Source organism: Medicago truncatula, chromosome 1, assembly GCF_003473485.1.
Source record: "Medicago truncatula cultivar Jemalong A17 chromosome 1, MtrunA17r5.0-ANR, whole genome shotgun sequence".
In the NCBI taxonomy this organism is placed as follows: Eukaryota; Viridiplantae; Streptophyta; class Magnoliopsida; order Fabales; family Fabaceae; genus Medicago; species Medicago truncatula.
Window position 1 is genome coordinate 21,877,048 of NC_053042.1, and position 8,474 is coordinate 21,885,521.

Genomic DNA, 8,474 nt, shown 5'->3' on the forward strand with positions numbered 1-8,474 from the left:
CTCTCTCTCTCTCTCTCTCTCTCTCTCTCTCTCTCTCTCTCTCTCTCTCTCTCTCTCTCTCTCTCTCTCTCTCTCTCTCTCTCTCTCTCTCTCTCTCTCTCTCTCTCTCTCTCTCTCTCTCTCTCTCTCTCTCTCTCTCTCTCTCTCTCTCTCTCTCTCTCTCTCTCTCTCTCTCTCTCTCTCTCTCTCTCTCTCTCTCTCTCTCTCTCTCTCTCTCTCTCTCTCCTCTCTCTCTTCTCTCTCTCTCTCTCTCTTTTTTCTCTCTCTCTCTCTCTCTCTCCACCGTCTTTCCACCCACATTTGACAACTCACCACCATTCCTTTCATCAACATTCACTTCACCACTATTTTTAACCTTAACATTACCATCTTCAACAAAACTTCCATCATTTTTAAAGATAGAATGTTTGATAACTGTTGTTATATACGTAGTATATTAACTTTTTTACAAATAACAATTATTACAGGTTAGCTATTTATAAAAAAAGTTAATAAATTACATATAAAAGATTCTCAACCACTTGAGCTATGTTGTATTGATGCTCTAATGAAGGAATAGTATTATACACCTTTTCAAATGTAAAACTCGAAATTTCTCATTCTCTTGTAATGGAGAATTGGAATTCTCCTTCTTCTCTTATGAATGTCTTACTTCTAACCAATTTTCTTTCCTTTCATCGGACCAATTATCATTCCTTCCTTCAGACCAGTTCTCATTTCTTCCTTCCGACCAATTCTCATTCTTTCCTTTCGACCAAATCAGATTTCATAAGAAGTATCGTTTACATTGTTTTGCCAAGATAGATTTTGATTTTCATAAGCAACAATTAATTCCTTTAGTTTCATATATGCACCCTTCTGATTTTGTGTAGCTTCCTCATTTTCGGTTGAATGGGTATCCAATTGGTGAAATCATTCATCTAACAAATTACTTTTGTTGGAAACTTATTTATATTTGAGTCGGAAGAACGATGCCCCTCTATCAACTATTCATGCCTCTTAAATGTTTTATCTTTTCAAGAAGGATTATGCCATAGAAGAAACGGGATTCAATTGTCTAATTCATCATATTATGTGGGAAAACCTTATCACGAGCAATTGTCATATTTTGTGGGACAGAAATTGTACGGGTGTTATTCAAAGGTGTCAGTAAAGCCACCAATCGGTTTGTTTGTCCATGGTCGAGCTCAAACCATAAATGGTTACGAACATAATAGTTGTCAGCAACATAGTCTTAAAATCCATACTGGTCGTCGACTCGATGAGGTCACCGGGTCATCGAGTCAATGGTTCATCCATTGGGTTATTAATTGAACCGCATGATTGAATCAGATTAAATAAGATAACTCGGATGTATAACTCGATCTCTATAAAAAAAAAAATGTGTACTTATGTTAAACCGAGTTGGATGAGATTAATCTGGATCACTCAATCGCAAAAAATAAAAATAAAAAACTAATAAAATCTACCAATTGTAAAAACTCATCAATATTAGTAGTTGTTCTTTAGTCAAATTTCTACCAAATGATGGACTTGGACTAGTAGAGTAATATTGATTCCCACTTGAAGAACCAAAATTTGTCTTCTTCCAATGCCTCATCCTAACATAAGAAACAAAATAGTTAGCATTTCACTTGCAACTGAGTGGTGTTATATTGGGACCGAGAACTGTACTATCAAATTGTGTTTAACAAATCAACTCTTTGGTAAGTTGGTTGCAGCTAAAAATTGCGGCACAAAATTCAATCAATGTAAGAAGGACTGTTGATGTTACAGAGGTTTGTGATAATGCATTAACCCCTGTCTTTTTTCTTCTTTCTCTTCATCTATTCCTCTCCTTATATGAGAAGGAGAATCCCAATCCTCCATTAGAGGATGTGGAGAATACTAGTTCTCCAATAAAGCATCAATACAACATAGCATAAGTGGTTGGAATGTTTAATAATAGTTGTTATATATGTAATATATCAACTTGTTTACAAATAACTAATCACTCTCGTTCGAAATTGATTTCATACATGAGTGGGCAAAACCATGCTCCTCAATCTCTGGTTCTTTTTTATGGAGGTCGAGTTAAAAGCCGAGTTATCCGATATAATCTGGTTCAGACATGCAGTTCAACTAATGACCTAGTGGATGAACCATCGACTCAGTAACCCAGTGACCTCACCAAGTCGATGAGCGGTCTAGTTTTTAAAACTATGTTGCTAACAACTATTATGTTCATAATTGATTATGGTTTGAGCCTGACCATGCACAAATAAACCGATATATTACTTTACTAACAACTTTTGTGTACGCCCCTACTATTTATGTCCCATAAAATACGACAACTGTTCAAGCTAAGTTTGTCCCACATAATATGAATATGACAATTGTATCCCTATCTTTTCCATGACATGATCCTACTTGAAAAGATAAAACACTTGATGAGGCATGAATTAGAGGTAGAGGAGCATCATTCTTCCCACTCAACTATGAAATTAGTTTCCTATAAGAATTATTTGTTAGATGAATGATTTCAGCTATCGGATACCCATTCAATTGATAGGGAGGAAGTTACACATAATGAAAAGAGTGTATAGATGAGACTAAATGAATTGATTGTTGCTCGTGAAAATCAAAATCTATTTTGGTAAAACAATGTAAACGATAGTTCTTATGAAAATGAGAATTGGTTGAAAGGAAAAAATGAGAATTGGTCAGAAGGAAGAAATGAGAATTGGTCTGAAGGAAGGAATGAGAATTAGTCTAATGTAAGGAATGAAAATGGGTCAACAAACGGAAAACATTCAAATGAGAAGGAGGAGAATCCACATTCACCATTTGAGGAGGAGGAGAATTTCAGTTTTTTCTTTGAGAAGGAGGAAAATATCAGTTTTTCATTAGAGCATCAATACAACATAGCTCAGGTGGTTGAGAATGTTTGATAACTATTGTTACATATGTTATATAATAACTTGATGTTTATTCTTACAAATGACAGTTATTACAAATTAGCGGTGTAAAAACGCTAATAAATAACATATATATATATATATATATATATATATATATATATATATATATATATCAATTGTTATCAAAGATCATCAACCACGTTAGCTATGTTGCATTGATACTCTAATGGAGAACTAAGTATTCTACTCCTTTTCAAATGCAAAACTCAAAATTTTCTCGTTTTCCTGTATCGGAGAATTTGGATTCTCCCCCTTCTCCTCTGAATTTCTTCCTTCGGAACAATTTCATTTCCTTTCATCGGACCAATTCTCATTCCTTCCTTCAGACCAGTTCTCATTTCTTTCTTCCGACCAATTCTCATTATTTCCATTCGACCAATTCACATTTGCATAAGAAGTATCATTTACATTGTTTTGACAAGATAGATTTTGATTTTCATCAGCAACAATCAATTCCTTTAGTTTCATATATACACCCTTATGATTCTGTGTAGCTTCCTCATTATCAGTTGAATGGGTTTCCAATGGCTGAAATCGTTCATCTAACAAATCACTTTTGTTGGAAACTTATTTTATATTTGAGTGGGAAGAACAATGCTCCTCTATCTAAGATTCATGTCTCTTAAATGTTTTATCTTTTCAAGAAGGATCATGCCATAGAAGAATCGGGATTCAATTGATTAATTCATCATATTATGTGGGAAAAACTTATCACGGGCAATTGTCGTAATTTGTGGGACAAAAATTGTATGGGTGTATTTCAAAGGTGTCGGTAAAGCCATCAACCGGTTTGTTTGTCCATGGTCGAGCTTAAACCCTAAATGGTTATGAACATAATAGATGTCATCAACATAGTTTTACAAACCATAATGGTTGTCGACTCGATGACGTCACCGGGACATTGAGTCAATGGTTCATCCTTTGGGTCATTAGTTGAACCGCATGATTGAATCAGATTAAACCGGATATCTCTTAATTATAACTCGGCCTCTATAAAAAAAATGTGTACTTATGTTAAACCGAGTTGGATAAGATTAATCTGGATCACTCAATCACAAAAAATAAAAATAGAAAACTAATAAAACCTACCGATTTTCGAAACTCATCAATATTAGCAGTTGTTCTTTAGTCAAATTTCTACCAAAAGATCAACTTGGACTAGTAGAGTAATATTGATTCCCACTTGAAGAACCAAAATTTGTCTTCTTCCAATGCCTCATCCTAACATAAGAAACAAAATAGTTAGCATTTCACTTGCAACTGGGTGGTGTTATGTTGGGACCGACAACTCTACTATCAAATAGTGATTAACAAATCAACTCTTTGGTAAGTTGGTTGCAGCTGAAAATAGCGGCACTGTAACGCCCACTTTCGTTAATTATTTATTTAATCGAGTTTAGGCGATTATATTATATTTATATAATATATGCATGATTATGGTATGATTTGAATGATTTACGACTAAATTGATGGTTTGGTTGATATTGAGATAAGATATGAGTTTTGGAAGATTTGATAAGATTAAGGGACTTATTTTATTGTTAAATAAAATAAAGATTTGAAAATAATATAAAATATTTAGTTGAGGGCTGTTTTGATATTTTAGATAGTTTTGGGGGAGAAAGTGAGATAAGATAAGTAATTAAGAGGAGATATAAAAGAGTTAGACCTAGTTTTAGAAAAACATTGTTGTACATACGTTTTTCGAGAAAAAGGGAGAAAAAGCCAAGAGAAGAGAAACCAAGAGGGAGAGCTGCGATTTTCTGCAAATACGTGATAATTGTTTATCAAACATGTAAAGTTACTTAAGATTGATTATGATGTTAATGTTAATTATGATTCAAATTACTTTGATTAACATTATTTTGTTATGAAATCTCACTCCTTCTGCTTGAAAATGTTTCCCTTCGTATGGGTAACTTGCAGGTGATCGTGCTTAGTGTGCAGTCTCTGTCGTGAGTGGCATTGCCTTCACTGTGTCGTCTAGGTCGCTCTGATACGTAACGGGATGGGGCTTTATGTTATGCATGCTTCGTTCTATTACGTGAATAATATGCTATTTGTTTATTGAACTAACTCCTTTGAGATTACTTTGATAGGGCCTGCGTGCCAAAACGTTTTATGATTATGATATAATTTTCCGCTGCAATGTTTAAGATATTTGGTTAAATCATTATTTAACTGTTTTGGATTATGTTATATGTGATATCCCGTTGCTTATGATGCTTACTCTGATAAATGATTTAAGAAATTTGTATATTGGGAAAACGGAGTGTTACAGGCACAAAATTCAATCAATGTAAGAAGGATTGTTGATGCTATGGAGGTTTGTGACAATGCAGTAACCCCTGTCATATTTCTTCTTTCTCTTCATCTATTCTCTCCTTATAGGAGAAGGAGAATCCCAATTCTCCATTAGAGGATGTGGAGAATACCAATTCTCCATTAAAGCTTCAATACAACATAGCACAAGTGGTTGGAATGTTTTATAATAGTTGTTATATATGTAATATATCAATCTCAATGGAAACTGATTTCATACTTGACTGGGCACAACCATGCTCCTCAATCTCTGGTTCTTTTTTTATAGAGACCGATTTAAAAGGCTGAGTTACCCAATATAATCTGGTTCAGTCATGCATTTCGACTAATGACCTAGTGGTAGAACCATTGACTCAGTAACCTAGTGACCTCACCAAGTCGATGACCGGTCCAGTTTTTAAAACTATGTTGTTGACAACTATTATGTTCAAAATTGATTATGGTTTGAGCCTGACCATGGACAAATAAACCGATATATTACATTACTGACACCTTTTGCTTACGCCCCTACTATTTATGTCGCACAAAATACGAAAATTGTCCAAGCTAAGTTTGTCCCACATAATATGAATATAACAATTGTATCCCAATATTTTCCATGACATAATTGTTCTTGAAAAGATCAAACACTTAATGAGGTATGAATCAGAGGTAGAGGTGCAGCTCTCTTCCCACTCAAGTATGAAATCAGTTTCCAACAAGAATTATTTGTTAGATGAATGATTTCAGCTATTGGATACCCATTAAACTGATAAGGAGGAAGTTACACATAATAAGAAGGGTGTATAGATGACACTAAATGAATTGATTGTTGCTCGTGAAAATCAAAATCTATCTTGACAAAACAATGTAAACGATACTTCGTATGCAAATGAGAATTGGTCGAAAGGAAAGAATGAGAATTGGTCAGAAGGAAGAAATGAAAATTGGACTGAAGGAAGGAAAGAGAATTAGTCTGATCGAAGGAATGAAAATTGGTCAAATAGAAAACATTCAAATGAGAAGGAGGAGAATCCCACTTCTCCATTAAAGGAGGAGGAGAATTTCAGTTTTGTCTTTGAGAATGAGGAAAATACCAGTTTTCCATTAGAGCATCAATACAACATAACTCAGGTGGTTGAGAATGTTTGACAGCTGTTGTTACATAAGTAATATGTTAACTTCTTTTTTTACAAATAACAGTTATTACAAGTTAGTTATATGTAAAAAAAAAAGCTAATAAATTACATATATATCAAATGTTATCAAAGATTCCCAACCAACTGAGCTATGGTTTATTAATGCTTTAATTGAAAACTAAGTATTCTACTCCTTTTCAAATGCAAAACTCGAAATTTATCGTTCTCCTGTAATGGAGAATCGGGATTCTCCTCCTTCTCTTATGAATTTCTTCCTTCTGATCAATTTTCTTTCCTTTCATCGGACCAATTCTCATTCCTTCCTTCAGACTAGTTCTCATTTCTTCCTTTCGACCAATTCTAATTCTTTCCTTTCGACCAATTCTCATTTGCATAAGAAGTATCGTTTACATTGTTTTGCCAAGATAGATTTTGATTTTCATCAGCAACAATCAATTCCTTTAGTTTCATATATACACCCTTCTTATTATGTGTAGCTTCCTCATTATCAGTTGAATGGGTACCCAATGGATGAAATCATTCATCTAACAAATCACTTTTGTTGGAAACTTATTTATATTTAAGTGGGAAGAACGATGCTCCTCTATCTATTTTTCACGCCTCTTAAATGTTTTTTCTTTTCAAGAAGGAGAGATCGGGATTCAATTGTCTGATTCATCATATTATGTGGGAAAAACTTATCACGGGCAATTGTCGTATTTTGTGGGACAAAAATGGTAGGGGTGTATTTCAAAGATGTCATTAATGCCATCAATCGGTTTGTTTGTCCATGGTTGAGATCAAACCGTAAATGGTTATGAACATAATAGTTGTCAGCAACACAGTCTTAAAAACCAGACCGGTTGTCGACTCGATGAGGTCACCGGGTCATTGAGTCAAGGGTTCATCCACTGGGTTATTAGTTGAACCGCATGATTGAATCAGATTAAACTGGATAACTCGGATTTATAATTCGGTCTCTATAAAAAAAATGTGTACTTGTATTAAACCGAGTTGGATCAGATTAATCTGTATCACTCAATCACAAAAAATAAAAATAAAAAACTAATAAAACCTACCAATTGTCAAAACTCATCAATATTACTAGTTGTTCTTTAGTCAAATTTCTACCAAATGATGGACTTCGACTAGTGGAGTAATATTGATTCCCACTTGAAGAACCAAAATTTATCTTCTTCCAATGCCTCATCCTAACATAAGATACAAAATAGTTAGTATTTCACTTACAACTGAGGGGTGTTATATTGGAACCGAGAACTCTACTATCAAATTGTGTTTAACAAATTAACTATTTGGTAAGTTGGTTGCAGCTAAAAATAGCGGCACAAAATTCGATCGATGTAAGAAGGATCATTGATGCTACTGAGGTTTGTGACAATGCAGTAACCCCTGTCGTATTTCTTCTTTCTCTTCATCTATTCCTCTCCTTAGAGGAGAATAAGAATCACAATTCTCCATTAGAGGATGTGGAGAATACCAGTTCTCCATTAGAGCATCAATACAACATAGCACAAGTGGTTGGAATGCTTTATAATAGTTGTTATATATGGAATATATCAACTTGTTTTTCAAATAACTAACCACTCTTGTTGGAAACCGATTTCATACTTGAGTGGGCAGAACCATGCTCCTCAAATAACTTGTTTTTATAGAGGCCGATTTAAAAAGCCGAGTTACTCGATATAATCTGGTTCAGTCATGCATTTCAACTAATGACCTAGTGGTGGAACCATTGACTTAGTAACCCGGTGACCTCACCAAGTCGATGACCGGTCCAGTTTTTTAAACTATGTTGTTGACAACTATTATGTTCATAATTGATTATGGTTTGAGCCTTACCATGGACAAATAAACCGATATATTACATTACTAACACCTTTTGCGTAAGCCCCTACTGTTTATGTCCCACAAAATATGACAATTGTCCAAGCTAAGTTTGTCCCACATAATATGAATATGACAACTGTATCCCTATCTTTTCCATGACATGATCCTTCTTCAAAGATAAAACACTTAATGAGGCATGAATTAGAGGTAGAGGAGCATCGTTTTT